This window comes from Ambystoma mexicanum, chromosome 10 (assembly GCF_040938575.1).
Source record: "Ambystoma mexicanum isolate Mex_15411 chromosome 10, UKY_AmexF1_1, whole genome shotgun sequence".
Lineage (NCBI taxonomy): Eukaryota > Metazoa > Chordata > Amphibia > Caudata > Ambystomatidae > Ambystoma > Ambystoma mexicanum.
The window spans coordinates 553,452,490-553,479,490 of record NC_090932.1 but is presented as its reverse complement, the minus strand read 5'-3'; the positions used below and the strand labels follow the sequence as shown (position 1 = coordinate 553,479,490).

The window sequence follows — 27,001 nt, the reverse complement described above, 5'->3', positions numbered from 1 at the left end:
ATCTTGGCTAGGGTCCTCTGTGCCTCTCTTCTACCATATAGAGAGTGGAATTACAGACACCCCCCTCCAGTCTTTACACCAGGTCATCATGAAGGAGATCCACAATGGTGGTGATGGTGTCCCTGTCCAGGCGGTACAGGGTGTGGATCTGTGCAGGGGTTAAGTCGAATGGACGGGCCGTTATGCAAGGGATTGGTGGCTGCCTGCGGGAAACCACTGTCTGCACTGGTGGCATTTTCTGGGCCAGTCTCACCCTCCTCCTCCTCCTGCATCTCCTCTGTAATCGCTGGTGTACTGCCTGCTCAAAGAGTAGCAGTGCAGGCATGTCCTCCAGCCCCTGTATCGCAACAGCTAGTGGAATCATTTTGGTCTTGGAAGGGGTGTGGTGTGTGGGTGTGCACCTTTTGTCCTGGGCCAGACTCCATTGCTTCCACCTGTGCTGATTGTGTGCGCCTGTGGCAGGTCCAAGCACAACAGATTGCCATTAACGCCTGTCCCGCGATGCCGGTGTTAACGGCATCATGGTGACCCTTCTTACCGGCATCTGGATGTCGGTAAGTTCATGTCCGTGCGACTGGTAATGTCCTCTTCCTTGCGGCATGCCGGTGTTACTGGCACAGCATCCGCGTGTCAGCGCACAGTCCGGTATGGTGGTGCACAATCACAGCTGGTCTGTGTCGATGCCGGTAAGACCGGCATTGCAGGTCGTGATGTCCCGGTCTGGTAAATTATGCCAGTATTGCCTTACTGGTATTTGATTTGATTTGATTATCATTAACACTGGACCGCCAACCTTGTAATGAGGCCCCATGTCTCTGTGTATTCGCTCTGGCTTCTTCATTGTTGCAATCCATGTCAGCCTTCTGATGTATGGGACTTTATTTGTGCACACATAGGCCTCATCACGAGTTGGGCTGTATCCCTAGTGTAATCCCGTCTGACTGTAATAGCCCTAGCACCGTCCGGTCCGGCAGTATTACCGCCGGATCACAGGTTGGTGTTAACAGTAAATCCCCATTCCCCATTCGGTCCATTGGATTCAATGGGGCATTTTCAGCGCTAATTATGCGTGCTAATACAGCCAGCGGTAATACAGCCAAAACCAGGGGATTTTCACCTCCAGGGAAATGCTGGAGGTACAACAGCACATTTAGCACCCAACTTGTGATAGGGCCAGCCCTTAAAAGTGACGGTAATACCGCTACCAACGCATTTAACGGCTACAGCCCAACATAAGGCCTCATCACGAGTTGGGCGGTAACGAGTTAGGCGGTAATGAGTTGGGCGGTAACGCTGGCGCTATTACCGCCGGCGCTATTATCCGTACCGCCAAACCCTCCAGTGCTATTAGTGCCGGATCACAGGTTTGGCAGTACGGTTATTGCCTATACCCCATTGGGCCCATTCTGGAATTCCTCATCCCCCATTAGGCCCAATGGGGAAAATTTGCGCTATTACCACCGGCGGATTTCCCGCCTGCGGTAATAGCACTGAAAATGGGCAAATTTGCAACGGATTTCCCCCCAGCTTAGAGCTGGGGGGAAATCCATCAAGGCCATGATCTGGCGGACCCTTAAATGCGGCGGTAATAGCGCTACTGCCGCATTTAAGGGTTACCACCAGACTCGTGATGAGGCCCAATGTCTTTCTCTTCGACCCCTCCGACTCCGTGCTCTGGCTTTAAGACCTGCCGGGACTGTAAGGCGAAGATGTTGCTCACCGACCCCCACTGCATTTGTTTGTGGTGCCAGGGCGAGTCGCACAACACCGACGACTGCTCGAAATGCCTGTCACTGACTGCCAAGACCTTGCAGGAGTGAAGGGGAAGCTCCAGGTAGGTAGGGGCTCTAAGCCTGTTAAGTCCCGGACTTCCAAGTCCAAGTGGGTTTCCACTGACGACTCGAGGGATGACCCTCTGTGTTGGAAGGATTCCCGGGGATCTCGGTCCCGGAGTGGTTCTTCGTCTTCCTTGTCCCGGCACTCGAAGCGCCGTTATCGGTCGCCTTCCCCGTCCTCCTCGGAGGATGGTACCTCGAGGAAGGTTTCGTGCCCTACAAAGTCTTCGACTGCGGAGGAATGGGCAGCGTTTAGGAAATCCATGATGGCGATTTTTCAATCGCAGGACACGGGTCCGGTTGCGCCTTCTGACAAAGCCGGTCAGGATCGGTCTCGTTCCGTGGCTCGTACGCCTTCGGGCTCAGGTTCACGACGCGAAGCACATCGGGAGCCGTCGAGGTCCCATACGGACAAGGAATCGAAAAGTCTCAAGAGACGTGTCTCTAGGTCTCGGTCCTCATCCCCAGCGAGACCGCAGCAACATATTGAGGGCTCGGGCCGGCATCGACTCATTCTGTGCTGTGTCCGTTCGATCGGACATCAACGCCTTGCCGTCGTATCCGCCCATGGCGCTATCGGCACATGTGTCGCCGTCGATGCCGAAGCCTTCGGCCATCACGACGTCGAGGTTGTCGACGCTCTCAACGTCGAAGCCTTCACCGCTATCGGTGCCTTCAGGGATTTTTTCTCGAAATGTGCTATTGGTGTACCCGGATATCGTGGATCCTCCAAGGAAGGCTTTGTCAAAGTCTGTGAGGCCGGTTTTGGCCTTCAGGCCCTCTTCTCTCCCCAGACCTGGGTTTCAACCCCCTCTGGATGATATTTATGAAGAGGAGGAAAGGTCTGAGGTTGAGAAACCTGGTGACCTTGATGATGCTTAAATTTTTTCTGGAGACAGTCAGTTGGAGGAGTTGAGGCAGACCCTCCATGATGCATGCAGAGTCTTCTTATAGAAGACTCAAGGCGCGAGTCTCGGAGTATCTGGGCTGGTCTAGTCCTCCTGAAGACTTTGTGCAGGATGATCTGATAAATATCTTGGATCAAGGTCCGTCCTCTGACCCTGTTTTGCCATTTCATCTTACCTTGCAGAAAAGGGTGGCAGCTGCTTGGCAGTCCCCGGAATCTCTTCTGGCTGTTAATAAGTCTTTGATCAAAAAATACAGCCCTTCCGTTAGCGACCCCAGCTATCTATATACTCACCCACTCCCGAGAGTTTGGTGGTTCAGGCGGCTACGGCCACCTCAAGGCAGGCGGCGTACCCTACCATCCCTCCGGATAGGGACAACAAGCGCTTCGATGGTTGGGCCCGAAAGGTATTTTCTGCTGGGAGCCTGCCCGTGAAATCGGCCAACTCTAAGTGTGGCAAGGTTTTCACACACTCTGTGGAATTGTGTTTCTTTGGCGGCTGAGCATATTCCCGAGGGGGAAGAAAGGGATGGGTTCCTTACTCTCATGCAGGACGGCAAGGATGCCATGTGTGAATCCCTTCAGTCGGGTTTGGATACGGCCGACAGTGTTAGCCGATCCATGGCTGCGAGCACCGTTATACGCAGATTTGCATGGGTGCAGAAGTCGGGGTTTGCTTCGGATGTGCAGGCCCATCTTCTCAACATGCCCTTTGATGGCGCACATTTGTTTGGCAGCAAGGCTGACGAGAGCCTTGAGAGGTTGAAGCTGCAGCAAAATCTTTAAGCGCTGCAGTGCGTCAACCTCTGCCTTTTCGTCCTAGGGGACAGCAGTGGATTGGAGTTTCCTTTCGTTACTACTCCTCTGGTAGAACGAGAGGGGCCGCCAGTCAAAGGGGCCAGCGAAAGAGTACCCGTGGTGGTCGGGGAAATCATGGTGCCAAAGCCGTTCAGGCAGCGGCCTCTTTGCCTTCAGGCACTGCCGCAGCCGCTTCCAAACAGTCGTGAGGCCATATCCCATGGTTCGCCGGGTTGGGGCAGGCTGTCTCAGCATCTCGAAGAATGGCGTGCTATTACTTCAGATGCGTGAGTTCTGGATACCATTGCCCACGGCTACTGCCTTCCCTTCCTTCAGCAGCCTCACGACAATCCACCGGGGAAACACTCTTTGAAGCTTCCGGAGTCGCTCCTTGCGCAGGAAATTTTTAGCCTGCTGGAGAAAGGCGCTATAGAATGGGTGCCTGTAGCGGAGAGGAACAAGGGATGGTACTCCACTTATTTTTTGATCCCAAAGAAAGACGGGGGATTAAGACCCATCATGGACTTGCGTTGGTTGAACAAACTTCCCCGGAAGGACAAGTTCAAGATAGTCATCCAGGCCCTTCAACTTCAGGATTGGTTGGTGTGTCCAGACCTCAAGGATGCTTTCTTCCATGTGCCGATCCATCCCGCGCACATGAAGTACCTGAGGTTTGCGGCTGGCGACTCGCACTTTCAGTTTCGGGTCCTGCCGTTCGGATTGACCTCCACCCGAGGGTCTTCACCAAGCTCATGGTGGTGGTGGTAGCGTACCTCAGGCGAGGGGGGATTCACGTCTGTCCCTACCTGGATGACTGGCTGATCCGGGGGCGCTCTCCCGAGTTGGCGTTGGATCATATCGGTGTCACCTGCCGCACCCTCCACAGGCTGGGCTTCTTGCTGAATTTCAAGAAGTCGCATCTGACACCTTCTCAACAGCTCCAGTACATCAGGGCTGTTCTAGACACATCCTTGGGGAAGTGTTCGCATCCCAAGGTAAGGGCTCATCACATTGTGCAGATGGTGGACAAGTTTCAACATGCCCAGAGTCTCCCGGCTTTCGAATTCTTAAGGTTGCTCGGCCTCATGGCATCCTGCATTTTTCTGGTGCCAGAGGCCCGGCTGCGAATGAGATCCCTGCAGTGTGCTCTCAAGAGGCAGTGGTCACAGTTCTCCGGCAAGATGTCGGATCCCTTTCAAATTCCACTCTCAGTTTCCCAGGATCTTCTCTGGTGGGCCAACAAAGGGAACCTGATGAGGAGGGAACAGTTTTGGCCGTAGGTGACGGTATTGATGGATGCTTCCGTCACAGGATGAGGCACTCATGCCAACGACTTGACCGCCAGTGATCGCTGTCGGAGACTCCACATCAGTTTGTTAGAGCTGATGGCCATCAGGCTAGCCATGAAGGCGTTTCTGCCCTCTGTACGGGGGAAGAGTGTCCTGCTCATGATGGACAACACAATGGACATGCATTACCTCAACAAAAAGGGGGGTAGGGTCACTTCAGTTGTGCAGAGAGGCAATGCAGCTCTCGTTCTGGGCCATCCAGCAGGAAATTTCGATCTCGGCAGTTCATCTGGCCGGAGACGACAATGTGGCGGCGGACGCTCTGGGCAGGTAGAACGCGGTCTCCCACGAGTGGGAGTTGGCTCAGGAAGTCCTTCAGGAGATCTTTGCCCTTTGGGGAACCCTGCAAGTGGATCTCTTCACCACCAGTGTCAACCGGAAGTGCGAGAGGTTCTGCTCAAGGGAATTTCCTCCAAGAGGAGCCTTAGAAGATGCGTTCGTGGTGGATTGGTCATTCCCAGTGCTGTATGCGTTTCCTCCAGTCCCCGTCATTCCTCAAGTGTTGTGAAGGTTCGGTTCCCACATGATCCTCATTGTTCCGGATTGGGCCAGGAGACCATGGTACCCAGACCTTCTGGAAATGTCCATCTGCCCTCCACGCCTTCTTCCCCGCCGAGAGGATCTGCTCTCGCGCAAGGGGGGTCAGGTTCTCCATCCAGAGGTCAAGACTCAACCTTCACGCTTGGTATCTGAAAGGTTGAGGTATAAGGATTGGGACCTCCCGGATGACATGATGGAGGTGTTGCTTTCGGCTAGGCGGCCTGCAGCAAAATCCCTGGTGCAGAGATCACAATGTTGATCCTTTTCAGTGCTCCATTCCTATGGTTTTGTCTTTCTTACTTTCTTTGGCCCACAGGGGCCTTCAAGTAGGTACCATTAAAGGTTACCTGGCAGCACTGCATATCTTTAAGCGCTCGTCTGAAGAATGTTCTTATTTTAAGATTTTTTTGATTTCTCAGTTTCTTAAAGGACTGACTAATGTATTCCCGCCGTCCCCTTTCCAGGTGCCGGTTTGGGATTTAAATTTGGTTTTGAAATAACTCATGTGTGCTCTGTTTGAACCTTTGCACTCTTGTCCTTTGAGATTTCTGTCCTTCAAAACTGTGTTCTTGGTTGCGGTTACTTCCGCTCGCAGAGTGAGTGAATTGCAGGCACTTTCATCTAAGCCACCCTTTACTGTGTTTCACAAGGACAGGGTTGTACTGCGAGTACGTCCCTCCTTTCTACCTAAGGTAGTTTCTGAATACCATTTGAGTCAAAAGGTGATTCTTCCATCTTTCTACCCTCCTCCTCATCCTGGTAAGGAAGAGGAGCGACTCCATCGGTTGGATCCTCGGAGAGCTCTGAGCTTTTACATTTGTAGGATGTCCAGGGTTAGAGTGGACGATCAACTCTTTGTAGGATATGCTCGACACCGATTGGGCCAGGCTGTTACCAAACAGACCTTGTCCAGGTGGATTATCCTCACCATTATGGAATGTTATCGATTGGTGGGAAAGGATCTTCCTGATGGGTTGAGAGCTCATTCTACTAGGGGCGTGGCTACTTCCACCGCGCTCCTGCGGGGTGTTCCTATTAGGAATATTTGTGATGCCGCTAGATGGGCTTCCATCCACACCTTTGTAAAACATTATTCCCTGGATACAATCCATGGTCAGGATATGGCCTTTGGGAAGGCGGTTCTCTATTCCGCAATCTGATTGGGTACTCTAAATTCTTTTCCCTCCCCCATTTTCTGGTACTGCTTTGGGAGTCTGTCAAAGATGTGGAATGCGTTGGAGGACACAATCCATTAGAAGAACAAGTTACTTACCAACTGGTAACGTTCTTACAACTGGATATTCCTCCAACGTATTCCACATCGCCCTCCCAGCCTGCCCCTCAGGAGAATTTCCTATGTGATTGCAGCTTCTGTTTTCCGCAAGGCTAAGTGCAGCCCAGCAGTCATCAGACTGGTGCCACACGTTCTGGGGGAAAAAACTTAAACTAAGGCTACGGGTGCCGTGCGTCCTATTTATAACATCCTGTGACGTCGCCCTCGACGGAGGCCTTCGAAGGACATGGACCCGACGCCATCGACGCAGGACGCCCTCTGCGGAAAAAGTTTCTGAAGTGCACAGCTGTGGACATTACATGTCAAAGATGTGGAATGCGTTGGAGGAACATCCAGTCGAAAGAACATTACCAGTTGGTAAGTAACTTGTTCATTTTTCAATGAACCACATAATAGTGGAAGTGGTTTGAAAATCATCAATCAAATCTTTTATTATTGTCATTATATGTGGTTGTAAAATGTTTTGAAAAAGGTATATTCAGCTCGCCTCGCTCACCATTGAAAAATAATAACCTACTATTGCCCGGTATTAAGTAAACTGTACAAATGTTTTTATATTCTTATGTTCCTGATAGCTTCATAATAACCTGATCAATACGCCGCAGGACACGACAGACCTTATGGCTATTTCGGCCCTTCTGTTTTACTTTCTCTTTTGTTGTTTATATTTCTTATTTTATCTCACACTGCATTTAACTGATTGTGATAAGATAAATGTGTCCCTATGGCATAATGTTAGTGAAGAAGTTAAAAAAACGAGTAGATTTCCAGTTGGAGCAGGAAATGGTATTCTGCCCAGTTGTGGAGACAGTAAGGGCTAGGAGAAGTATTGCAGATGATGACTATTACATGAGAAGGTATTTTGATAATTCCATTAATATTGAATGAAACTCATGGTATAGGTCAATGGAGAAGGTGGGGAGAGAGAGATCAAGGGAAAGCTGCTTTGTTTGCTCATTTATCCCCTATGCCATGACAGCCTATTTATGACGAGTATTTATACCTCAAGAAATACCTGAGTACAGAGCACACTGCTTGGTACATCTCACAGTATGCCAGACCAGAATACAATTTCAGGGACAATCGGCCATGATGAAGTATCTCACAGGATCAGAATTCCCATACGTAGACAACTATGTCAAAGAGGCACAAATGATGGAGAATATAAAAATGAAAAGTAAGGTGCTCAAGTACATACCATCAGGTCCAAAAAGAGATGTCGAACTAGTCGATCACCAAATATTAAGGTGTACAGATGCCCAGTTTAATTTGATACCTCATTATGCCGACAGACCACAATTAAAAATAAAAGGGAAAGTATATCCCGCAGGAGGATGGGTTAATGGAGTAATGGGATGCAAAGCAGAGGCAGTATGGACTGCGCCAATAGAAGTGATGAAAAATGCAGACAAAGTGTGCCGTGAGGAATGGAAAGAAACTGTAATAGTTTTAACATGGGTGGATGATGAAGCAGGACCACTACCCATAACCAAACTACAAGCACCAACATTATGCTTTAGAAATAATGGTTCAGTAAAGCTTTGTGACAATGGAGGGTGCAAACGCATTATGGATTTACCAGGTATGAAAGTTGGCACAGCTGTACTAATGGACCATTTCTGGGCCTACGGTACAAGAGCTTATATGCAGCTTCCGCCCAACTGGGGTGGCATATGTACAATAGTGCTACTAAATGCACCAGCATTAGTAATACCACAAAGTGAGGTTGACATTGGGACTTTTCCTTCAATGGCGCACAAAAGGAAGAAAAGATCCCGAGGTCTAAAACGCACACAAGGAACTAACTATTTTTCCAGAGAAGCCAATGCTGCATTCAATTAAATCCCAGAGTCATAAGTTGTTATGTAAAACAACAACGTTCTTCACATCCTTTCTAATGCTTGGCCTGCAAACAGCATCAAATGCACATTGGATACAGATAACTAGGTGGCAACCCATGCAAACCACGCATAATTTGTTTAAAAAAGGCATTATAAATGCAAAAAACAGAACATATGTCACCTGTTATTTTATCTTAATTACCTTAGTACCTTACAGTTGTACTAATACAATCGATATGGCTCCTATTGATAATCTATGATTAAACATCAATAGCTCATGATTTTCCATATTCTAGATCATCTCACACTGGTGATCTACAATTATACATCAACTATAGGTGTCCAAAACGCATCTGACAATACTTTTCTTTCTAGGACCGATCGTATTAGTACAACTGTAAGGTACTAAGCTAATTAAGATGAACTAACAGGTGACATATGTTCTTTTTTTTGCATTTATAATGCCTTTTTTACACAAATTATGTGTGGTTTGCACACACAAAATGGTTACTGTTTTGATGAATTGAATTGTAGAATTGTGTGATGTATAATGTTTTAATCAGCTTTTTATGAAGTAATAATAAAATGGAATGATTTACTAATAATGCAGTTCTAGTCTCCTCACCAGATCATACTGTTGTGAAACACAGCAGAGTTGTTTCCTTCCCATAGGGCATCACATTTGTCTAATATACATCCATGGAATTAGAACACACCTTTACTGTACTGGTATTGTTCAGTCCATCTACCATTGTTAATAAGTTGCATTCGAGATGTACTGGATGTTCCTTTCCATTACCTATCCATACACTAAGGTCTTACAATTCACATGACCCTGGTACCACCACTCTGTGCATGGCCATAGGCAAGTTTACTAAATCTGAAGACAATCCTACATTACCACCAAGTTCTCCCCGTACTGTCATCACAGTCGTCCCGGCACACTGTCTATACCAGTAGATCAATTTGGAGATTACCATATTTCTCCTTCTTGTGGTTTGGTAGTTTTAGGTGCATTAGTAATTGTACTTATTTCTCTACTCTAAGGTTAGGTTGGGATCTGTGCGTAAGGTCAGGTGACCTGTATTTAAGCTGCGCCTCCGCGCACAGCGGCGCTTCTGAATTTGTCTAATTTCGAAGCTCCTTACCTTGTATCTTGTTTCTTGGCTTCTTGAATCCCTGGCCCGTCTTGTTACCTGCATTACTTCCTCCTTGTCATTGCTATCAAGTCTTACCTGCTCATACCCGACCCGGAATGGAAACGGATTGCATTCCTCTAAATCCTCAAGTCTTACCTGCTCATACTAGACCCAGAACAACCAGGACTGCATTCCTCTAAATCCTCAAGTCTTACCTGCTCATACCAGACCCGGAACGGCCACGGACTGCATTCGTCTAAACTCTCAAGTCTTACCTGCTCATACTCGACCCGGAACGGCCACGGACTGCATTTGTCTAACCATTCAATTCTTACCTGTTCTTACCAAACCCGGAACGTCCACGGATTGCAACTTCTTCATCCCACAAGTCTTTCGCGCCTTGAAATACTTGTTTATAGGCACGTTACAAATGCCATATCATATCATATCATATCACAATGCCATATCATACATCTTCTTTCTGGAACTGTCTAAAGACTATTTAGACATTCACGATTACCACGCAACGGCGCAAGGACCAAAGGACATTGGTGCATCTGCGCAGGATTTCAAGGACATCAGCACAACGGCGTCAGGATCAATTAATTCTTTTAGGCGTCCTCGTGCCGGCGGGTATAGGAAAACCAAAGACATTGTATTTTCCGGACTGCCAACTCATTTCCCACATTTCTGCAGCGGCTATCCAGGACACTCATTTGGTAAGCACAAGACTATTGTTTATCCCTTCCTTGATATTTTTGTACTCTTGGTAACAGTCCCTTTTTCTTGCTTTCAGGGTACTCACTAATCTAACTTGGAACATTCGGTCCCAGTCTGATTTCCTTGTTTGTGAGTATCAGCTCAGTATCTTGCTTTGGAGTTCCCATTGCATTTAGCTTCATGTTAATGTCTGATTATTTTTCTTGCAGCCAGCTGTTGGAGTACCAGGGTGTACCATATTTTAAGCCAATACTCACCTCAAACTGTCCTTATGTACTCTTGAGGGGTATATTGTCAGAAAGCCTAAACTGCATCACGACGTGTCAAGCCACCACTACTATATTGCGCTCCTGTATCCTAACACTACCCCAACAGGACATTCGACTGGCCGTGGTATAAAATCCATCCAAAGATCCATCCCACAATACCAGGATCCGTTTAAATCACAGGTTCCCTTTTGTTAGTGTGCTATACATAATTTCTTATTCCACAGCCAGGCCTTAATATCACTAGTAGTCACTACGCTAGTCAGGTTTTGCATAGCCAAAATAGTCTGCTTATTTGAGTCCGATTCTCCACTAATTGTATTAGCAGAAGCCAGAACAAATAAGCAAATCAGCAGAACAATTGGACCTACACTGCAGGGTTTACCGCCCTTTTGCAGTTACTCTCATGCACCCATGTTGGATGCCCCATAACCTTTACTGCAGAGTTTCAGACGAAAAGAACGATCAATGGCCTATTCGATCGTGGGGCCAGTGCTGTCTTTCTCTGGTGGACCTTTATCAGCACACTATCGCTGGGCTGTAGAGAAGACCTGGAGAGTCTGGTTCCCATAGCAAAGCATCTTGAACCTGATTATGAATGAGACTAACAGAAGACATGAATGTCTTGACATTTTACAACAGTTGGTCATCTAACAGTTGTAAGTCATTGGTCACAGTTCTCACCGGTAGGTCAACAGGCAATCTCACAAGTCTTCCATATAGAATTTCATACAGACTCAGACCAGTCTTCTTAACAAGGGTACTTCTCATACTGAAGAGAACCAGTGGAAGGTCCTCTGGCCACTTCTTTCCAGTCCCTTGATGTAATCTGGCTAACTTGTTCTTTAGGACCCCATTCCATCTCTCCACTACCCCCAGCTGACTAGGGATGGTGGGGGCAATGTAAATTGTGCTGAATTCTCAATGTAGACAATGTTTTGATAATATGATTTACAAAATACAGTCCCTGATCACTGTACAAACACAGGTATTCCAAATCCATGCACATATTCTTGCATCAATGTTTTAGCAACCGTCACAGCATCGGCCTTCCTGCAAGAGTATGCCTCAACCCACCCAGAAAACACATCCACTATCACTAACAAATACTGCCAGTGATTGCACTTGGGCAATTGTAGAAAGTTAATCTGTAGTCGCACAAAAGGGCCGTAAGGGGGAGGATGTGTCCCTTGTCTGACTGGCACACTTTCCCCCACATTATTCTGCAAACAAAGCACACAACTCTGACAATACTCTTGGGCGATTGTAATGAATTCTGGTGCATATCATGACTCTCTAACCAACATTGTCATTCTATCCCTACCTAGATGCACCAATCCATGATATAATCTAACCAAATATGATACTAGAATTTTTGGAGCCACTAACTGGCCCGGTTCATCTTGCCACAGAGAGTCTTCATGCAACCGGCACCCTTTTCTTATCCAATTGGCCTTCTCGGTAGATGGTGCATTTTCCTGTATATATGTAATATCTTCCAGTGTTTTATAAGGAGTCTCTCTCTTCCTGTGCTTTTTGAACCAGCAATATATACACCACACTTTCCTCTGAGGCAGCTGACAATTTGGCAGTCCAATCAGCAAAATAATTTCCAACACTAATTGGATCATCCAATGCCTGGTGAGCAGCACATTTTGTAATAGCAATGCGCTCAGTTAATATTGTAGCATTCAAAAGAGCTAGCACATATTGACTGTTTTTAATCGGTATGCCAGTTGATGTCATGAAACCCCTTTGTTTCCAGAGCTGACCAAAATCGTGGGCTACGCCAAATGAGTATCTCAAATCTGTACACATAATAACTGACTGCTGAGCTGCCAGCCGGCAAGCTTGTGTAAGGTCCATTAACTCAGCTACTTGAGCCGATGTGATGTGAGGTAATTTACCAATCTCCACCGCCTTCTCAGGAGCACAAACAGCATACCCTGGAACTACCTACGTTTATTATTCCTAAAACTCGATCCGTCCACAAAGTATTCAAGATCAGGATCAGTCAGTGATACATCAGAGAGATCTGTATGGGGCATCACTAAACAATCTCTCACTGACACACAATCATGTGGTAATATCTCATGTGTTTCTCCCACCAAGTGAGTTGGCAACAATGATGATGGATTCAAAACTGAACACCTTGTCAAGGTGATATTAGACAAATTCAATTAGAGCATCTCATATTTACTTGCCCTCGAAACAGACATGTGCTGAGTCTTTGTCTTCAGCAACAGTGACACCACTGCATGTGGCACTGCTACCTCCAAGGACGATCCTAAAACTATGGCGGTCATGCGAGTTTCACGGTATCTCGCTGGTAATTCCGGCTGGATATCGGGAAACCGAACCTACTATTACCAGCACCTGATATCCCGTCATTACCAGGATATTCCAGGTGCCAGCAACGGCAGTAAAACCCCAATCCATGGAGTCCGATATGACTCCATGGAGGGGATTGCCGGAATTACTGGCGTGGTAATTCCAGCATTTATTTGCCATTGGGGGCCTGATTTACCCCCAGCTCTTGGCTGGAGGTAAATCAGCACCCCCACTGGAAAACTTGTGTTTTGCCGGTCTGTGAAAATTGTCGGTGCCAGAATTACTGTCAATTTTCCCAGACCGGCAAACATGTAATGACCCCATATATTTTCACTCTGCTCCGCCACCAGGGCAGCGGTAGCTACTGATTGTGAGCAGGGCGCATCTAATTCTCTACTGTAAAAGGCTATGAGTCTATGATGTATCCCATGCTTCTGTTTAAGAACTCCCATAGCAAACCCATTTCTTTTGTGGCAGTACAAAGTGAATCCTTGCTTATAATCTGGCAGGCCCACTGTAAGGGCTTCAGCCAGCAGTTGTTTGATCTTAACAAAACCCTCTTAGGCTTCAGGTGTCCATTGCAACAGCTTGACCCTGTTTAGTCGAGTATAGTTCTGGAGTGGTTTAATTATTTCTGCAAATCCCGGTATCCACTGCCGGCAATAGCCAACAGCACTGATAAATGCTTGCATTTGGGTGCTGGTCTGAGGTTTTGGTATATTATACACAACCTCCTTTTTGGAAAATTGATATAAGCAAACATCCTTTCATGATATCATGGCCAGAAAATGTACCCTCTGGGAACACAACTGCAGCTTCTTCTTTGAAGCTTTATGTCCTTTCCCCAGCAAGGCGGTCAGTAGTACTCTAGTATCTTCTGTGCAAGCCTCATATAAAGGAGAGGCAATCAATAACTCATTAACATATTGTACCAACACTGATTTTCCTGGCAATTTTATATCATCCAAATATGACTTCAATTGTTTTGAAAAGAGGTTTGGAGACTCTGTATACCCCTGGGGCAAGCGGGTAAACATGTACTAGACCCCCCTATTCAAAAATGTAAACATATACTGAATGTCCTTATGTATAGGAACAGAGAAGAATGCTGAGCATAAATCAACCACAGTGAAATGCGTGGCTTCTGGTGGTATAGAGGGCAGTATCAGGCACCACAGGAAAATAATGTATCACCACAGCATTGATAGCTCTCAGATCCTGTACAAATCGATAAACTCCCTTCCCAGGTTTTTTCACAGGGAAAATCGAGATATAACACACGCTACTGGTCGGCACAATTATTCCCTGACTCAGCAAAGATTCAATAACTGGGGTGATACCTGCTTCTGCCTTCTGGCTTTAAAGGCTGCTGAGGTGTACGGGATAATCTCTTAAACGGGTCTACTTTTGTCTTCAATGGCTCAGCTGTATGAATATATCCCACCTCATTGGCGTGGGTAGCCCACAGACAGTTGGGTATAGAATCCATCAACTCCTTTATATCATCTGAACACTGCCTGTCTTTTTCCCCATACTCTCTCCAGTTTCTTCCCTTAATGCAGCCATCAGTGCTACCTCGTTATCTGAGGGCAAAATCAAGAACACCCCATCCGGCGTGCAATAAATAGTGCACCTCACACAACAAATCTCTCCCCAAAACATTTACAGGACTCACAAGGAATGCATGTTGCTTTTTAATGGGTCCCAAAGTGACAGTCAATGGGACCGTAACTGGATGTACTATAATAGTATTCGATTTACCCACTGCTCTCACTGTAGCTCCACATATCGGGGCATGGGGAAAAGTATTCATTCGCAAATCAGAGCTCTTTGCCCCTGTATCAACCAAACATGATACTGGTATCCTTTGCACCATGCAGTACACAGAGGGACCATCCAGATCTATAGGAATAATTAATGCTTGCAGAGCCTCCTCCCCCTTGGGTTGTCAGAATCCAGCCTAGCCCCCACTTTCCCCTAACAGGTCTCTGGGGATGAAAGGATTAGAGTTTGGGTTTGGGATTAGGCATGGGTACAGTTGGCATCAACTGCCTTTGACCCCCCCATGCTGTTACACTTGCATATTGTTTGGAGGATTATTGTCTTGAAGTTGTGGCCTCTGTGGTATAAATGGGCACTCATTCTTCCAATGATCTTCTTGTATACAGCAGTTAAAAATCAAAGAATTTGGTATGATGGCCCCAGGAGCCTGCTTGTTACTCCAATATCCCTGTATCTGTTGTCCCTGTGATCCCCATGTCTGCTGTGGAACCCCATGTCCCCACTGTTGTGGTTGTCCCACATTTCCCCTCCCTTGGCTGAATTTGATACCCTGGCGGACCCTCTGGGTTTCCGCCTCTTCCTCTTTGTCTGCCCCACCCTCCTTTTGGGCCTGATTCCCTTGATAATGTGCTGTCTCCTGAAGCTGTCCCTGTACTTGTCTCTGAAGGCTTTGTATTTGCATGACATACGTTTGTTCTCATTTGTGTCTCCTGCTCTTGGCAAGCGATGCAATGATTCACCACCACCAACACTAGCTCCACTAACGGCTCGGACTGCCAGCCTATACACACATTGTTGCATTTGTACCTTCGGGAGTAAACCAGAAACGAGTAAATTCACTATAGCCTTCTGGCTGTTTTCTCTGACTTAATAATGCTAGAATGCTGCGTGACTACCACCTTCATTCTGTCTGAATAATCGGCAGGAGATTCACCCTTGTTCTGTTTGCAATTTAATATGTTTGTCCAATCAGTCTTTCTAGGATGCACCTCTACAACCGCTGTGAGTATTCTCTCCCTCGCTTGCACCAGGATGTCCCCTGTGAATGTATCAGTGGCTGGCCAAGTCACCCTTTCGACCAGTTTATGTCTTACTTCCGGTGGCATCATTAACTTCATAAGCTAATTCATACCCGCCTGCGTCGGATTATAGAACTGTATTACTAGCTGTAGTTCCTCCAAGAACCGTTGGGGTATATTGCGGAAATCTTTTGCCAGTGTCCGAAGGTTCACTGGTGTCCACGGCTCATCGACCATGGCCAAACCCTGTTGTTGCTCCCCGTCCCTCTGACCAGATGACAGTACTTGTCTAAGGGGCGTCTGAAAGGTGTGTGAATCCCTTCCATATACCATACCCCCCTTGTCACTGAGGGATCGCACAAGGGTGGCTGCCCTCTGGGCCCTTGTGCCCCTACTCGTCCCAACTCGCTTGGCCCTTGTGCCTGTGAGGCCATTGACTCTGAAGGTGGTAGCTCCACCAGGAGCGCCCCTTCCTGTGCCTCTGCCACCACTGCTCCTATAAATGGTCTCATACTGGTGAAGAATTCAAGTATATCCCCCAGTGCCTCATGGTCATGATCCTCACTATCCCCTCTGTTTTATCTGGTTCAGTCAGTCCTTCCTTCTCAACTATCTAGGAGCACCATCAGGCCCCATATGTTCCGCTTCTAACCCTCAAGAATTTGATCTGTCCCCTCAGTCAGCCATTTATTTGCTTTAGTCCCCTGATCCTCCTGTGACACTTTATAGAGGATGATTCTTCCATATTTGTGGCAAACACTCCCCAATGTACTGGCAATATTTTTGTCAAATTTAAAGGCCTCCTAAGAGCTCCAAAATTGTCCAAAATAAATGTCCCCTCAATGGGAAACTGAGTCTGTCTGTTAAGTTTGGTCAAATAATGCCACAAGTCTAAAAAATCACAAGACGAACTGTTAAACTGCCTAAACATATAATGATGGGGCGACCCTGTTGAGGGTTGCGCACCCTGCTTCATTTTTTGTTTGCCCATTTTCTTTCCCTAATTAATTTCACATTCACCTATCACTTGCCCTGTTACCAAGTCGCCCCTGTTCCTTTCACAGTTTCACTCCACTCTTTCGTGGTCCTGAGAGGGAAGGTTTTATATTCAATAACCAGAGACACTGCAGAGTGGTCCTGACCGGGATAAGGACTCTCACACTTCTCTCATTCAATTGTCCCTATTTAATTCTGGGCTTCACCCTTCTCCCAGCGTGGTACGCCAACATGTACCCCAACCCTACACCAAAACTAGACCCTATCATCGATATTTTGCACAAATACATTTCTAGCTAAAAGAGTGACAGAATCACCAGAATAACAGTAGTAACACAACCAGCAACACTATATGTACTACCCTAAATGTCCATCCCATTTCTGCGTAACACTTAAAAACGTCCCATCTCACGTTGTCCATTCCAGAATCCCAATCGGGTCCCTCGATCCCCTGTGCGGCCCCGCATATCCTCGTCTGGAAACCCCTTACAGAGATTTGCTAAACAGGCATCCTACATTATCGTCTTGCGCATTCGTGGGGGTGTCCGGATGGAGGTGTTGGGAACTGGAGATCTGCAGCATTGCGAAGAGTCACGACACCATCTATCAATGTAAAATGAAATAAACGGCACAATAGTCTTATCTGATGAATCCTACAAATTCCTCACTAATTCCCTGCCTAAAGTCTTCTCCCAGTTAGCCATGGAAAGGCAGACCATTTCTGATCCTGACCTTGGGGATGGTGTTCTGTGGAAGGATCACCTCGGAGGAGAAAAGGCCCAGATGAGTGGGAGGAATCTATGGGATGAGACACAGTATTTGTCATATTTTAAGGAGGATAACTCCATAATACCAAAGTATGTAATAGCTTGTTGCAATAACTATTTAGTCATTCCACAAGGTCATCCTGTAAATAAGAATGAGCTCAATAATAAACTCTCAGGCCTTGAAGGAATAAAGCTCCTTATAAGGATCTTAAAACTCTGAAAGCTAGCGACCTCTCTGACGCCCAAGAGTACAGTGAACAAAAGTCTAAGAAAAATAACAGCTTAAAATAATTGCCTATTCCTTGTCAATCAAGTGTGTGTGTGATTCTTATGACATGCCTTAAAAGAATATTGGGAAGAACAAAGGGGTGTTTGATACTGAAAAGCAAGCCTAAAAATCTGTCATTAGGTACTTCAAGTTGTTCTTTATGTACTGGGACGAGGAAGAAGGTCAAAGAGGTGCAAGGTTGTAGGAGTCTCATTAATCTCAATGACCCACATCTGAAAGAGACTGGGAGGCTTAAAAAGCCCCCTCAGGTGCTGGTTGTAAGGAGAGCAGGAGAAGAGTAGTAGCAGTAAGAAGCAGCAGCGTGACTCGTGCAAGCAGCCATTTGGAAGCTGGACGAGAGAGAGGTTGCCGGGACCACGGTGTGGCAGTTTGCAGGTGCCTGTCTTGAGAGGGTCTATACCTCCTGGAAACTGAAGAGCAGAGGTCGCACAGCAGGCAGTGTATAGGGAAGAAGCTTGCCCGTTGAAGATCCGTGTTACAGAAGCTGAGCAGCGGGAAGGCTAAAGGAGGCTTTCCTTCCTGGGAGGCCGACTCAGGTGGCTGGCGTGCACAAGAGGGCCTCAAGGAGGATTCTGGAGGCTGGCGTGCACAAGAAGACCTCCAGAGAAAGAGACACTCCCAATGCAGGTGGAGCCGGCAAAGGCAGATTGAAGAAAGCAGTCTGCCAAAAAGTGAAGTGTGCGTGGCGAGGGGAATGGAGACGCGTCTCTTACCCAGTGAGTTCACAGGTTTGTAGTGACCCTGGAGCGCTCCATCCCCGCTCGCCTGGCTCAGGCAGGCGTTCGGCGAAAGGCAGACACTCGCGTAGGAGTGTAAGAAGTCCAAAGCTTACGTTTGAATACCAAAATATTGAACAGCAGCAGACGCAACCCTCACCTAGGAGAGGAAGATATTCACAAAGATGATGTTCATTCTCTCAGATCTTCTCTTACTACGATGCAAAGTACACTAAGTGACATAGCGACACTTAAGACCTCCACACAGTCCCTCAGAACAAGAATTGCCATAATGGAGAATAAGAACATTTCCAGAAAAGCGCAAACGGGTTATCCAAGTGGGAGACCAAATGATCTGCGAGGCAAATCACAAGAGGAACATGGGAGGAATAATAATAATTTGGAACAAGGTCACCCCCATGTTAGATGTCCTATTTTAGACACCATTAATCGGCACATTGCTGTGCCGAAGAATAGAGTAGAACATCGCCAGGGGGCACGAAACAGAAGGATATAGACCAAGGGCAACCATTTACCAAATAAAAGGTGACGCCCCCATAGTTATCATGCATAATGTCCCTAGACTGCGCAATGGCACTTTTGAAAATCAGGACTCCTTGGTCAATAAATGTATGTAATGGATAAGAGTCATCAAGAGATGTAACTCCATAATCAGAGATGATATAGGGGAATGCAGACGGATGTTATCGCCAGATGGTCTCCATGACAGCCTAGAAATTACCCTTGTGAACAAGAGCCTTGTGGATGGTCTAATGTGAATTGACTTTAGAACCTACGCACCATTAGGCACTGCACTATTTGTATAGATGAACGGGTGGATGCAGGCCTGACCACTTATTGCCAACTCTGAATGCAGTGAGAGGTATCCCAAGGGTCCTCTGGCTCCCGTAGGGACCCTAGGGAATTCTCGAGCCATTTTCTCCCTTTTTAGTAGTTATATTGGTCCAGGTACTGCTGTTGTAAGAGAGGGACTAGATGAGGTGGAATGACTTGCTGACTGTCCTGCATCACACTCAGTAAACCCAACATGTAGAATAATCTCATGGAATATCGAAGGTTTAGCCAGGCATCTATCCGATCCTAGCTGGTGCATACCAACTTGTCCGTTTCCAGGAAATGTGGGCTACTAGCAGGATGGAATTCCAGAGCTATCAGGTAATCTTAGTCACAAAATGGACAAAAGGTAAGGCCTAGTGGGGGTCTGACCATTCTTATACAATCCTATCTCAACTGGCCGGTGAAGCTCAGAGCTACTGGCATGGCTGACTTGCAATGTCTGGCAGTTAGTACCCCGATGGCCAACAGATGTTATTGTTCAATATGTACAGCAGGCCATATAAAGGGCTAATCCAAAGTAAAAAGGCATAAAACCTCAAACGAGAGTGGAAGCGATTGGTGAGTGCATCTGAAGAAAGAGATAGTGTGACATTTTGGAAACTTGTCTCTGGTGCTGAAATAGACACTATTAGGAAACTAGAGTGCAGCATCATACAAGATGAGTGGGTTGAGCACTACACAAGCCTATATGGAGGAGGCATAGACAAACCCAACCCTATAGAACCAGCCCCCAAAGTACCATCGGGTTGTGGTATGCCCGATCTAGGGATTGATCGTGCAGCTGTGGCTGTAAGGTCCCAAAAACGGGGTAAGGCGCCGGAACCGGAAAGAATCCCAGCTGACATGTTTAAGGACGAAGCAGCAATATGGGCTCCCCTTTTATGGAAGCTGTTTATGGCCTGTATGAACATAGGATCTGTCCCGAAATCGTGGCGCAAGGCCATAATTTGACCAATATTCAAAAAGGGCTAGAGAAATCTACCGGGCAATTTTGGGCCCAATCTCCCTGCTTGATAGCACTGGGAAGATGTTTGCCAAAGTCCTTCTAAAATATGTCCAAGACTGGGCAGAAGAACAGGCTAATATCCACACCCTACAGGCAGGTTTCCAGAAGGGCAGATGAATGATTGATCAATGCTCTTTGTTTTGATCCAGAAATCTACCATCTTAAAAAAAAGAAACTATATGCTGTATTTGTTGATCTCAAAACGGCTTTTGGTGGGGGACACCATGTGGCAAATACAACTGCTATATAGTGACAATGCGGAAGTGGTTCATTATGGGCTAGCAGGGGAATTGACATCACAGATGCGGGTCACAGGGGGCGTGAGGCAAGGATATGCCCTAGCGCCCCTGTTATTTCATATTTATATTGAGGAAGTGATCAGTGCTCTGCAGGAGGAGTACCGAGATCTCCCAACACTGGGGCTCGGGAGGTACCCAGCAGTATTCTTCACCAATGACGAGGTTCTCCTTGCTACATCTCCTCAAGGGCTAAAAGCAACCTGGAGATCCATCCTTAAGGAATGTAAGGAATAATTTTTTTTTTTTTTTAATTTAAATATTTTTATTTTATTTTATAAGATCAAACAAACACACTACAACTGTTTCAAAACATAGAAAGCATCATATTCCAACACATTTTCAAACTCCCCAACTCCCCCCTCCTCCCTTAAACTAGAGCCATTTCTCACATGTCGTTTACAGGAACATCATTGGGTGGCACAATACTTAGGCAGCCATCATCCGGGTCTCTGTTTCGTTGTCACCCTGGTGAGGGTTTGCCAACGAGGCCACCAATTTCTGCCAGGCCAGCAAGGGCCCTACTTCCTCCTCGCCCCCCCTAGTGACCACTTCAAACCAGACTACGGATTCAGCTTCCGCCCACTCAAGAGGTCTGTCCACCATAACTCCACCCTAGGTCTGTGGGCCACCTTCCAGCCCATGGCAATCCTACGTTTGGCCAAGACATAAGCCAGGTCCTTTATCTTGCTTATGTGTTTCAAATGCCGTGGTCTAGGGAAAAGCCCAAGCATGCATGACCAGGCCGATTCCACATCCAGCACCACCTCCCCGCCGGCCAGTTTCGTCTTGACCTCGTCCCAAAATCTATGCACCTCCGGGCAAGCCCATAACATGTGTAGCAATCCCGCATTCACCTCCCCACACCTGGGGCATTGCTGCATAGCTGATCCCCCAAACTTTGCAATCTTCCTGGGGGTTAAATAAGTCCTGTGGGTAACATACAGTTGAAGCTGTTGGAATCTCGCGTTCCGGGACACCTTTTTGTGGTACCTCTGAGCCTGTTCCCACTGCCCATCCGTCATGGGTCCTCCCACCTCCTCCTCCCAATCTTGTCTCAATTGGAGCAACTCCTTCCCTGCCCTTACTCGCAGGAGCTCATATATCCTTGATATTTCGTGCCCTCCCTCCGATACATCATACATGGTTTCTAGGGAGGCATCTGGGTCTTCCGCTAGCACTGTCTCAGGCCATCTTTCTCTAGTCTTTTTCACAAGCCTAGTGTAGGTTATATATTGGCCACCATGTACCCCCGTCTCTTCCTGCAACCTCTGAAAGTCCACTGCCTCCCCTTCCTGCCATGTGTCCCCGAGGGTGGCTAGGCCTACCTGTTCCCAGTATCTGCGGACCGATTCAAGTAGTTGGGGGTTGCTCCCGCACAGCGCCGCCAAAGGGGCCTGCTGGGAGTACGGCTCCGAGTCCCCCCCAATCTTCCATGTCCTGTGCCAGATCTCCCAGCCCAGCCTCAGTAGCCGCCCCTTGCCCACCAGTTTGTCTCTGCCCAACCACACCACTTCCATCAGAAAGTATGGGGCTGTATCTCCACGCAGGAGCCTGGCTTCCGCCGAGTCTTCAGCCGAGAGCCACCTGGCCACGTACTGCAGCTGCCCCGCCAGGTAATAGAGTTCGAAATTAGGCAGGCCTATCCCCCCCTGTCACACGGGTTCTGGAGCTTCCACAGAGCCACCCCATTCCTAGAGCTGCCCCACACGAAACCCCTACACACGCTGTGAAGTTTCGCGAATAGGCTCCTGGGTATCAGAAACGGGACTTTTACGAAGAAGTGCAAACGTCTAGGCAGGACCACCATCTTGAGCAAGGCTGCCCTCCCCATCATGGTCAGGGGCAATCTGGACCAGAATACCATGCTGTTCTTGAGCCCCTCAATCGCCGTTTCCGTGTTGTGCCTGTGTTCTGCCTCGACCTTGTGGTAAATATTCCCAAATACCTAAATGTCACGGGCTGCCATGGTATTGGCAGGACAGGCAGCCTCTGCACGGGGACATTCCTATATCTGCCCTAGGGGAACAGACTGGACTTTCCAGGGTTCACCGATATTCCTGAGAGGATGGTGTACCGTTCTATTACCTCTAGCACGTACTGTAGGTTTTCCTCTGGGTAGCGCAAATAAAGGAGCATATCATCCGCATATAATGATATCAGATGCTCTCCACTGGCAGTGTTTATGCCCACCTCCCCATATTGTTGTCGCAGGCATATTGCCAGCGGCTCCAATGCCAGTATATATAGCATGGGTGACCAGGGGCATCCCTGTCTGGTCCCCCTGCCTAGTTGCCAAGAATCTGAGACTATGGACCCTGTCTTGACCCTCGCCATCGGGGTGCTATAAAACAACGGGACCCATCTGAGGTATCCAGGTCCCATTCCGTAGCCCTTCAGGACTGCTTTCAGCCAGGGCCATCATACCGAGTCGAAGGCCTTGACCGCGTCTAACGACACTATAGCCAGCTCGCCCGTGTCTTCCTCAGTTTGGTCTATGACATGGTGTAGCCTCCTGTGGTTATCGGTGATGTACCTACCTGGAACATATCCCGTCTGATCTGTGTGCGTCAGTTTCTTAATCACCCTCTTCAGTCTATTAGCCAGCACCGTCGTGAGTATTTTGCTGTCCTGGTTAAGCATGGACAACGGTCTGTAAGACCAGCGCTCCACGGCCGGTTTGCCTGGTTTCAGGAGTGGGATGATTACAGCCTCACGGAGGGACAACGGGAGTTCTCCCTGCTCATAGGCCTCGTTGAAAGTAGCAAGCAGTGGCAGAAGCAACTCTTGCTGGTATGTTTTGTAGAACTCGCTGGGCAGCCCATCCGAACCCGGCGCCTTGCAAGTGGGCAAGTTCCGAATCACTACCTCCAGCTCGTCCGAGGTGACGGGTGTGTCTAACTCAGAACGTTCTAGATCATCTAAGGTGGGCAGCTCAATGTCCCCCAATGTGTCCAGTATGTCTTGACCCATATCCTCCCCCGTGTCCTCATACAAGTGTCTGTAAAACTTAAGGAATTCCTCATTAACCTCTTTCTGGGTGTTGCATATGCAACCTCCCTCGCCCTGAATCTCACTAATCACCGAGCGGGGGGTCTCACTCTTATACAGCCAAGCCAGCAGTCTGCCCGGCTTGTCGCCCCCTGTATGTATCCTCTCCGTATATTTCCTGTAGCTGAGTCTGCACAGTCTATCCCAGAGTGGATATGCAGTCTCGCTGGTGGGGAGGGCACTCACCATGTGCCCCCCACTTTCATACGCCTTTGGTTACACCGTGGGCTCGAAAGTCCGCCAAAAACCATCACTTCTTCCCAGGATCAGGATCGGATCATCGGGAGCTCCTCCAAGGAACGTCCTCTCACGTAGCCATCAAGCCACACCCTCTGTAAGGAATTAAAATTAACCTTAAGTTCTGACAAGACCAAGGTCCTGGTTTTAAGCAAAAGTTTGCTAAACATGGAAAATTCATTATTAACCTCGTTGGCAATGATCTAGAGCAGGTGAAGTGTTATTATTATCTGGGCATCAGTGTTAGGCAGAATCCTGTTCAGTGCCCTTAGGGACCACTACGCACAATTAAGACTACAAGTGGTAATACAAGTTCACCTTTGGTACAAGCCTGTACTACTATGTTTTTTTTTTTTTAACTTTGTTTATTTTAAATCAAGGCAGAATGATAAGTACAGACATTATATGCAGTGGTTATATAGGCATGTTGAACCCCAGTCCTTTATCACCCCTACGTTGTCTCCCTCCTCTCTCCCCCTGGTCCATCCGTCCCATAGGCCCTGTAGGCGGGCTCCTCCCTCCCGGGCAGTCCGGATTGAGCCTCAGCGACTATGTGTCTTCCTCCGGGCTTTCCTGTTTTTTTAAGATCCAGTGGGCCCTGGTGGGTTTGTAGGTCAGGGCGGGGAAGCGCTGGTCGAATTCCAGCACTGGGGCCCAGATGTTCTGGAAGCGATGTAGAGTTCCCGCTTGTGCTGCCGTCACCTTCTCCGCTATCACAATGTCCCAAAGTTTGGTCCACCATTGGGCTATGTGGGGGCCTTCCGGGGTTTTCCAGGTTCGGGCCACCACCGTTTTCCCTGCTAGTAGGCAGTGAGTTAGTAGTTTCGCTCCGGGTCCGGAGCGCGGGTAGGTCCCGGGGATTGGAGCACCCAGCAAGATTGGTTCTGGTTCCAAGGGAATCGTTGTTCCGGTAATTTGTGAGATGGACCCTAGGCAAGCTTTCCAGAATGGTTGGATCTTCGGGCAGTCCCACCACATGTGGAAGAAAGAGCCTGGGTGGCCGCATCCTCTCCAGCAAGAGTGGTCCACCTGGGGGTTCATATGGTGAAGTCTGAGGGGCAAATAGTACCACTGCAGCGTGATCTTATACGCACATTCCCTATTGGTGATGCAGGTGGACGAGGTATGTGTTCTGGTCCATATGTCAACCCAGGTTTGATCCTCTATCGGGTGACCCAGGTCCGCTTCCCATTGGGCCATGCATCGGGTTCTTGTGGTCAGGAAGTCGCTTAGAAAGCGTCTGTACAGGGTGGATACACTGCCGCGGGTTGGAAGGTCTCCCAGGGTGAGTTCTAGGGCAGTAGGAGGGCATGTTGCTGCTTGCAAGGTTTGGGGATGCGAGCACCAGTGGCGTAGTTGGATATACGTGAATCTATCCCATTCCTGGAGTTGGAACTTCTCCTTGCATTGGGCGAATGTGAGAGGTCTCTCCCCCATATACAGCTGGTCTATGGTCTCCAGCCCACCTTTGATCCAGTTACGAAAATTGCGAGGATTCGTACCCGGTGTGAACATTGGGTTATGAAAGACCTGGGAACGTGGGCTCAGTCCTCTTGGCACTCCCTTTCGTTTTAGCGCCCAGTCCCAAGTGCTAAGGGTGTGTTTAGTTGATAGCAGGAGCTCTCCCCAATGGGTCCTGAGGGGGGGTGGGATGTGTGGTAGAAATTGCAGGGGTAGGGGTGCCCGTGATTGTTCCAGCTCCACCCATCTGGGGCGGTTTGTCGTATTTTGCCAGGCCTGGACCCGGGCCAGTTGGGCTGCCACTCTGTAGGCCTGTAGGTCTGGGACCCCTAGCCCTCCCAATTTGGAACTCCCCAGCATAGTTCTGAGAGGGATTCTCGCTTTCTTACCTCTCCAGATAAAGTTCAGCATTTTCCTCTGGATCCCTCAGAGAGTTGGCGTGGGGATTGCCACTGGTAGTGAGGCGCATGTGTATGGGAATCTCGGAAGGAGTTTCATCTTGTATGCAGGGATGCGCCCGAGCAGTGAGATCTCTTGGGTCTCCCAGCACTTCAAGTCGACTTCCAGTTCTTTGAAGAGTTGGGGAAAGTTGGCTTTGTATGTCTCCCTTGGGTCAGCCGGGATGTAGACCCCCAAATAGGGGATGGCGCTCTTTTCCCATGTTATTGGGCACTTCTTAGTCAACGGTTCTCGTTCTGCTGGGGTGAGGCCAATACCCAAGGCGGATGATTTATTGAAGTTTATGGTGAGGCCTGAGATTTCGCCATAGCTGGTGATTTCGCGTATCGCGTGTTCGAGGGATGAGTGGGCCTCCGATATCGTAAGCAAAATGTCATCCGCGTATAGGGCAAGTTTATGGTGTGTGGGGCCACTTTGTATGCCCTTGATTTGGTCATTCCGCCTAATTTTTTGTGCGAAGGGCTCCATGGTGAGTGCAAAGAGCAAGGGCGACATTGGACAGCCTTGCCGGGTTCCGCATGATAAGGGGATTGGGGCCGAGTTGTGGCCGTTGATCCTCGGGCTTGTTTTAGGGCAATCATAGTTAGCTAGAACCATCGTTTGGAAAGCTGGTCCGAAGCCGAAGGCCCCTAGGGTGTGTCTCATAAACGTCCAATCCACCCTATCAAACGCCTTAGCTGCGTCGGGAGCCACCAAGACTAGTTTTTGGGAGTTCCGGGAGGTGAGGTCCACCAGGTTCAGGGTTCTCCGGATGTTGTCACCTGCTGTCCGGTGTAGGATAAAACCAGCCTGGTCGGGGTGGATGATCTTCGGCAAGATGCGATTCAAACGGGTTGCCAGAATTTTTGAGTATATGTTCGCATCGATATTTAAGAGTGCGATTGGTCTGTAGGAAGTTATGCTTCTTGGGTCTTTTCCAGGTTTGGGCAGGAGGATGGTGGTTGATTCCTGCATCAATGGGGTCACCGCCCCCATTTCCCTGAAGGAGTTGAATAGGGTAGCTAGATGGGGGGTCAGTTGTGCTCTGAATAGTTTATAGAACCT

At 48.2% G+C, this 27,001-nt stretch overlaps 1 protein-coding gene across 11 annotated transcripts in view; it reads left to right on the top strand.

The window, feature by feature from the left end:
• Positions 1-27,001, top strand: part of SNED1 (sushi, nidogen and EGF like domains 1) — a 3,218,914-nt gene that overhangs the window by 1,017,562 nt on the left and 2,174,351 nt on the right. The window lies entirely within an intron of this gene.